We start from the raw sequence: 7,397 nt of genomic DNA on the forward strand, positions 1-7,397 counted from the left end.
CATCATAGTTGTATGATGTTCAAAGGGGATAAGAGACCATAGTTGTATGGACTCGAAGAGAATGAAATACCGTATTTGTACGGATTCCAAGGAAATGAGACATCATAGATGTATGATGTTCAAAGAGGATAAGAGACCATAGTTGTATGGACTCGAAGAAAAGAGGCACCGTTCACAAACGGGCTCAAGGAGAAGACAAGACCATTCACAAATGGACTCGAGAAATGAGGCACCATTCACAAACGGGCTCAAGGAGGACGATACCATTCACAAATGGATTCGAGAAATGAGGCACCGTTCACAAACGGGCTCAAGGAGAAGACAAGACCATTCACAAATGGACTCGAGAAATGAGGCACCGTTCACAAACGGGCTCAAAGAGGACACGAGACCATTCACAAATGGACTCAGAAAATGAGGCACCGTTCACAAACGGGCTCAAGGAGAAGATGAGACCATTCACAAATGGACTCAGAGAATGAGACACCGTTCACAAACGGGTTCAAGGAGAAGACGAGACCATTCACAAATGGACTTGAGAAATGAGGCCCCGTTCACAAACGGGCTCGAAGAATTTAGAGATTTTTTATGAACTTGAATTTGACGTAGGATTGTATTTTTTTTTATTTTTTTTTTTTAATTAAGGATTTGGATTTGATAAATTTTTTTATTTTTGGAAAATGAGGTACCGTCCGCAAACGGGCTCAAGGAGAAGATGAGACCATTCACAAATGGCCTCGAGAACAGAGGCACCGTTCACAAACGGGCTCAAAGAGGACATTAGAGCATTCACAAATGGACTCAGAGAATGAGAAACCTGTTCACAAACGGGTTCAAGGAGAAGACGAGACCATTCACAAATGGACTCGAGAAATGAGGCACCTTTCACAAAAGGGCTCAAAGAGGACATGAGATTTTTCATGAACTTGAATTTGACGTAAGATTGGATTTGTTTGAATCGGGGATTGGATTTGATGAATTTTGGATTTTTTTTTTTATTTTTTTTTTTTGAACTCAATGAAATCGGGGACATTATAGATCGTGCCCAGTAAAGATATTGGAAACCAAGACTTTGACGAATGATGAGACGACCAACCTTATGAACGAAGAACCATTACTAACAAGAATGGATTAGGAACACTTTTATGAAACTTCAACAAGATTTTTCTCAATGAGACTGTTGGTCTTGTCTTCTGGGGATTTTGATAACTGAAACCTTGAACAAGATACTTGAAATTGGTAATTTAGAACAACGGCTCTCTAACATGGAAAAGCGGGATCTGTTTTTTGACAGGTGCTTAGATGAACATTTCTTGACCAGGATAGTATTTAACTAACCGGAAGGAAATTCTGAATTTTAATGGTTCATCTTTCTGAGAAATTGGCTCAACCACCATTGCATCTGGGGCTCTTCCAAGCTTAAGGTGCCTTCCTGGGGTATGATCTTTTTACGGAAGCTGGGCTTTCTGATGTTTCTACTTCTGAACTCTTCTGAGTTGATCTTCTTTGAAATGTAGCTGTTTGACTAGATTCTCGAACCCTTTCAGGTATAATTGCAGGGAGCTGCCTAGGCCGGGCCTCCTTCACCAAGACAGTTACATCATTTGGACATAGGAACGACGATTGACTCTTTCTAAAGAGAAAACTTAGATGAAAGGCACTACTCAAAGGATTGAGCAGCCCTGAAGGAGTGAACTTAGAATAACAAAGATTGACTGACTATACTGACAAACACAGTGATGCTTCTGACTTAGTTAATATTTTGTTTGGTAAGTCTATCCTTTCGAGGAATAGTTTTTCAATTGGTAAATACTGGACTTTTTCCTTAAAACAGTAATGCCTCAAGGATTTAATTACGCCCCCTAAGATTGCTTAGCTTCAATGCCCCCAGTTTTGAGGATATCACTTGAATTTGCTTGAACTTCAGTTGATCTTCAGTCTTGATACCAGCTGTAGCCTTCTTATAATGATTCTCTTACCGTGACCAAGTCACCTCTTCGGGGTTTTTAACTTGGCGGACCGCGCTAGCCTTAACTTTTGCCTGAACCACCATTCTAGGTTTTCGATCCAGCAGGCTATCCCCTTAGCTTTTGCCTAAGCCGCCCTTTCGGGTTTTCAACTTAGCAGGGGAATGATCTTAAATTTTGCCTAGACCGCCCTTTCAGGTTTTCAGTCTAGCAGATCTTCAAACTCCGTTCGTTTTCTTATTCATCATTTTTTTTTATTGTGTCTCGGGACCTAGCTCATTAGTTCTGAACACCAGAAGGACTTTATAGGTAGGATAGGGCTTTTCAAAGAATGGCTTAAGGTTCAACAAAGATTTCGACCGAACCTGTGAACAGGTTGCCTACATATCCCAAGGTAGGAATCAGGTCGTGTGTAGGTCAAGGCGAATGCCCCTAGTTTGAAGATCAATTGTTTGAAGGTTAATTGATTTTTTTCCTTTTTTCTTTTCTTTCTGGAACAATTAACTTCTCTTCTTTTGGAACTTGTCCCTCTTTTTTTTTCTGGAACGATTGATTTTTCTTTTTCTTTTTTTTTGAATCGACCGAACTCGGTTTAACCGAGCTGCCTACGTACCCCAGTGTAGGGATCAGGTCTCGCGTAGTTCGGGGCGGATGCCCCTAGTTTGATGGGTTTTCAAGAAAATTTGATTCAGGCTCGAAGGGTTTGCAAACCGGTATTCTTTTGACGTTGGGTTCTGATTTTGGGATTTATTCGGCCAAAGGAGGCCTTCCGATGTTCAAATTGGGAATCGATCTAGGTTACTAGGGTCCCTCTGGTACTGATTATTTATTTATTTTTTCTTTTCTTTTTTTTCACAAAATTTGACGGCATTTCCAGGTAAGAGATAATGGATCTTCTTCTTCCAAGATTCTAATACGTGCTTTTGATTTTCATAGAGTGAAACTTGTTCTTTGACATCCTCCATCTATGGATTCGTACTCTCGATATCTGATGATCACTTTTCATTGTTTGCTCTTGAACTTTTCATCTTGAATTTGTTGGCTTTATGTTATGAATTTGAGAACCAAGGTCATTGATTGGAAATATGAAAGTTGTTTCCACTCTATGCCCCTTGTATAGCATATATCTTCTCACTTTCTTCATTTTCTTTGAGCTTTCCATCTATGTCTTGCCCCTGGTATCGGTTGTAGCTTTTCTAGACAATCTTCTTATTCTTGAAATAATTTTATCAATTCTTCACACTCTTTAGAGGGTAATGTATTTTCAATCGGCATTCACTGAATCAAAGTTTCAGTGCCAGTGTTTATCATTTCAATTTCATCTTTGAAAGGTTGGGATTGGCGCTCCTCCTCTCGTTCAAGTAATTGCTGTGACTCAAGTGGAGTTTCGTCAATTTTGTCCTCATTTGAAGAGGGAGTCTTATTTTAAGATCAGAAGCACACTTAAGAACAGACACAAGTGAACTTTTTGGAACTGACTGAAATTTTATTTAAAGAAAAGCTATTACATCAGACGACCTATCCTGAACATGCTCAGGATTCACAACTCTAAATAAGAAAGGGAAACAGAAGATAACTTGCCTGGACTAGGCATTGACCTTTAACTGTAAGACCGGACTCAACAATTATACTGACCATGATGACTGACTCAATATAAAATAGTAAGTGACTAAAACTTTAACTGCTGCAACTGTTTGGCGTTGAAGGCTCGTCGAAGGCTGGTTCGTTCTGAACATCATCATGGCTGATACTTTCAATTTTGGACAATGATGACTGATTCGCATAGGGAAATGCCCCTAGCTCAAGGATTCTGAGAGTGAACTCTGAAGGACTTAGCAAAATAATCTTGAAAAAGGTAGCCCCTAGAGGAGGAACAGACCAGGGGTACAAGCAAGATTGGATTATCTGGACCAGGCATGATCAGATCATGAGAACGCATAATCGAAAGATTGTGAGATTCTGCATCTGCCAGTTAGGGGATGGCATGAAGATACGATCGAATCGTATGACAGAAGAACGAAAGGCGCACGATCAAAAGATTAGATGAGATAGCATAAGATTGCTTTCAACGGATAGATCATGAATGACTAATCCTATGAGATCTTTGGAAATGATGGGATTTATATCCTAACCCAAAGGGAATTTTTTTTTTCCACATTTTATCAGTGTTACCTGAAGGCATCAACCTTAATCCTAATCTATCGGAGTGGAGAGAGAATCTCGACTCATGACTTTGTTCGTGTATATAAGGACCGATCGTGACCATTGGAAGATGGACCACGGCCTAATCTAGACACCAATGGGTAGGATATCCTAAACTAGGCTCACACACGTGATGCACATGTGTTCGTATACTACATGCATGTGTGGGTTAATCTAGGGGTAAGGCCAAGAGTTCCCTTAGCGCGAATCCCTGTTCGATATACTGTACCAGTGTCCGGCGTATCAGTACGTGAACAAGAGATCCGTTTACGTACCATAAAGGTACTAGGCTAAGGGTGGAATGCTTCTCTAGCACAGAGGCACCAGGTGATGAAATCCCAGTCAACCATGCTAGATAACACTCCGGGTTCCTAAAATAGGACGTGTGTGCACGTGAGATGCAAGAGTTTAGATGCAAGTGATGTAAGTGTGTGCAATATGTTTGCGCAATCTATGATGCCTTCAGGTTTTGTTAAATTAAGTTTGAGTAAAATGTGATGAGAAAATAAAACAAGACAAACTAATCTAACAAGTATAGAGTTTTTATGAGCCATTTAAAATTAAATTCAAATGAATTATCTTTTGAAGTTTTAATGAAGTTAGGTGATCCCCAGCAGAGTCGCCAGACTGTGGTACCCTGATCCCGCGAGAGGGGGGTGGGGCGCGAGCCGCCGCTCTCTCTCTCTTGGTCTCTCGTGTCCACGCGATTGGCGTGTGCATTTTATTATTGATTTGAATTAATCTTTCCTGTGAACTTGGGATCACTAAGGCAATCCGAATTCCACACGAAAGAGACTGACAGAGTCGCCACCTAGATGTGAGATCTAGGACCCGTAATTAACCAGAAATCTAGACTCGCTACCTGGTTACGAGAATGGAAGGTATGGGGAGTTATCCGCCACATGCACCATTCCTGCCCGATAATCGGTCTTCGATTCCAAAAGCTAACTCTTTTAAATTTATTTTAAATGGCTCATTCAACTCTATGTTAATGTGCGAACTAAGTGACATGCATCCTATGATCTAATTTCAATGAGAATCCTAAATGTGTATCTTGATTTATTAATTTGTCTGGATTCAATCTAAGTGAAAGTTCTCCTAGAATTCTAATTTCATGGAAAGTCCTAAGTGATTTGATTAAGTATTTACGAGAAAATTAATATACAAAACACCACAATTTGTTTGTGGTGCCGACTCGCGGGTGGTATGCCATCAGACATCCAAGCTGCCTACGTACCCAAGCCTTACTGGGATCAGAGTCGACGTAGTTCGGTGCACCTAAGCTAAGCTACTTATGCCTAACTCAACTAGGACACCGACCTAGACGGGATTGACTGTTTCAACAGTTTTAGGAGAAGTTATTTAATTCAAGTTGAGGATTTTATTATCTTAGGATTTCATCTAAGATGCTATATGATTCTCATCTAAATGCAAATGGTCCCTTAGACTAATGCAGGTTTGCCTACATCCTAGTTTACTAGGCTTGTCCTAGGGAAAGATTGGGTGACTAGTGTAACTAGACCTATGGCACGGTTGCTATACATAGCAAACGTCCGTGATGAGGCTGGACTCCTAACTCTAGGACTCTCTAAAACTTAGGATACGACACGACACCGGTGTTCCTAAATTGGGCTCTAAGGGTCCTTACGACGGAAACCGTGATCCAACGGTTCCGAAAGACACAAGACAAATCGATTTAAATTCTCGAGGTTAGTGAAAAAAAAAAATGGAAGAGATGATGAAATAGTGTGAGGGAATGAGAAAGATAGAGAAAGGTGCGACTGAACTTGGGAGTGCCAAATTGCCTACGTACCCCGCGATGGGGATCAAGCCACACGTAGTTCCGCCGGGGAGGTTGCTTGGATTTTGGAAAACAGGTTTGGTATTTGGATCAGGAATCGGGTTTGTATTTGAGCATTGGACTTGAGATTCAAAAACATTGATATAGCAATGGGATTTTGGAATTGGGAATTTGCATCAAAGAATTGAGCATATTGGAATCATCAAGGGTTTGAATTTTCGGAATTCAAAGTGGGCGGGCTTATGAGATTCGGCCAAATGGATTCAGACATGCGACTCGGATTGTGTTGGGATATGACTTGGTTGGATTGGGTTAATGGTTAGGGTCAAGTGAGTCGGGTCTAAGTTAGGAGCAAACCCGAGACTAGCCATGGTCTAACTAGGAGGAAGCAGGGTACAAACCAGGGTGCGGACCAGGGTGCACCAGGGTGCGAACCAGCAGGGAACCAGGGTGCGAACCAGCAGGGAACCAGGGTGCGAACCAGCAGGGGAACCAGGGTGCAACCAGCAGGGAACCTGGGTGCAACCAGCAGCGAACCTGGGTGCAACCAGGGTCTAACCAGAGTGCGAACCAGCAGGGAACCAGGGTGCGAACCAATATCGAACCAGGGTGCGAACCAGTAGGGAACCAGGGTGCAACCAGCATCGAACCTGGGTGCAACCAGCAGCGAACCTGGGTGCAACCAGGGTCTAACCAGAGGCTAACCAGGGGGAAAACAGACCCTACATGCTTCCTAACATGGTTTTTCTTTTAAAGTAAAAGATATGCATGAAAACAGACCCTACATAGAATTGAAATAAATGCCTACCTCTTTGGAAACCCACTTTGTGTTTGATTTTTCTTTGATGTTAATTCCTTGAAGATGATTCCTTGCTTGATAATGACTGCTTTTGATATATATCACCCAACGTATAAAATCACCCGATCCGGCAAGGATGGCCGAACCCTTTAAGAGATGAGGGAGAGGGATGAATTTTCTAAGAGAGGGGTTCTTTTTCTTCTCCTTGTTGGATGGTGGGATGAGAGGGTATTTATAGGAGAATGGGATAGGAGGTTAGGTGAGGTTAGGTGAGGTTAGGTAAGGTTAGGTGAGGTTAGGTGGTTAGGTGAGGTTAGGTGAGGTTAGGTGAGGTTTGGATGGTTAGGATGAGAGGAGAGGTTAGGTGAGGTTAGGTGAGGTTTGGATGGTTAGGATGAGAGGAGAGGTTAGGTGGTTTTGGATGGTTAGACCCAGGTCAAGATCTGCCATTGATCTAACGATTTACGGAAATCGGGTCTCGGAATGGAATCAGGGTTCGGGCTATGAAGTGACCCTATCTTATTTTGTCCCGATTGATGATCCGTAAAGTCAGATCAAGATATTAATGACCTAAAACATATATTAGGTTATTGTTGGTTAAAGTAAAGCAAAATGTGGGTGTCTACAG

At 41.7% G+C, this 7,397-nt stretch overlaps 1 long non-coding RNA gene across 1 annotated transcript; it reads right to left on the reverse strand.

Annotated features, from left to right (window-relative positions):
- Nucleotides 1-611: 611 nt before the first annotated feature.
- LOC143887648 (uncharacterized) lies at nt 612-7,190 on the reverse strand. Its single transcript, XR_013254323.1, has 2 exons — nt 6,779-7,190; nt 612-3,932 (listed from the first exon to the last, which is right to left on the reverse strand). It is a non-coding gene; the product is annotated as an uncharacterized LOC143887648 (long non-coding RNA).
- Between the last annotated feature and the right edge of the window lie 207 nt (nt 7,191-7,397).

This window comes from Tasmannia lanceolata, unplaced genomic scaffold (assembly GCF_043159265.1).
Source record: "Tasmannia lanceolata isolate RefF3 unplaced genomic scaffold, GAP_Taslan_0.1 ptg000012l, whole genome shotgun sequence".
Classification (NCBI taxonomy): domain Eukaryota; kingdom Viridiplantae; phylum Streptophyta; class Magnoliopsida; order Canellales; family Winteraceae; genus Tasmannia; species Tasmannia lanceolata.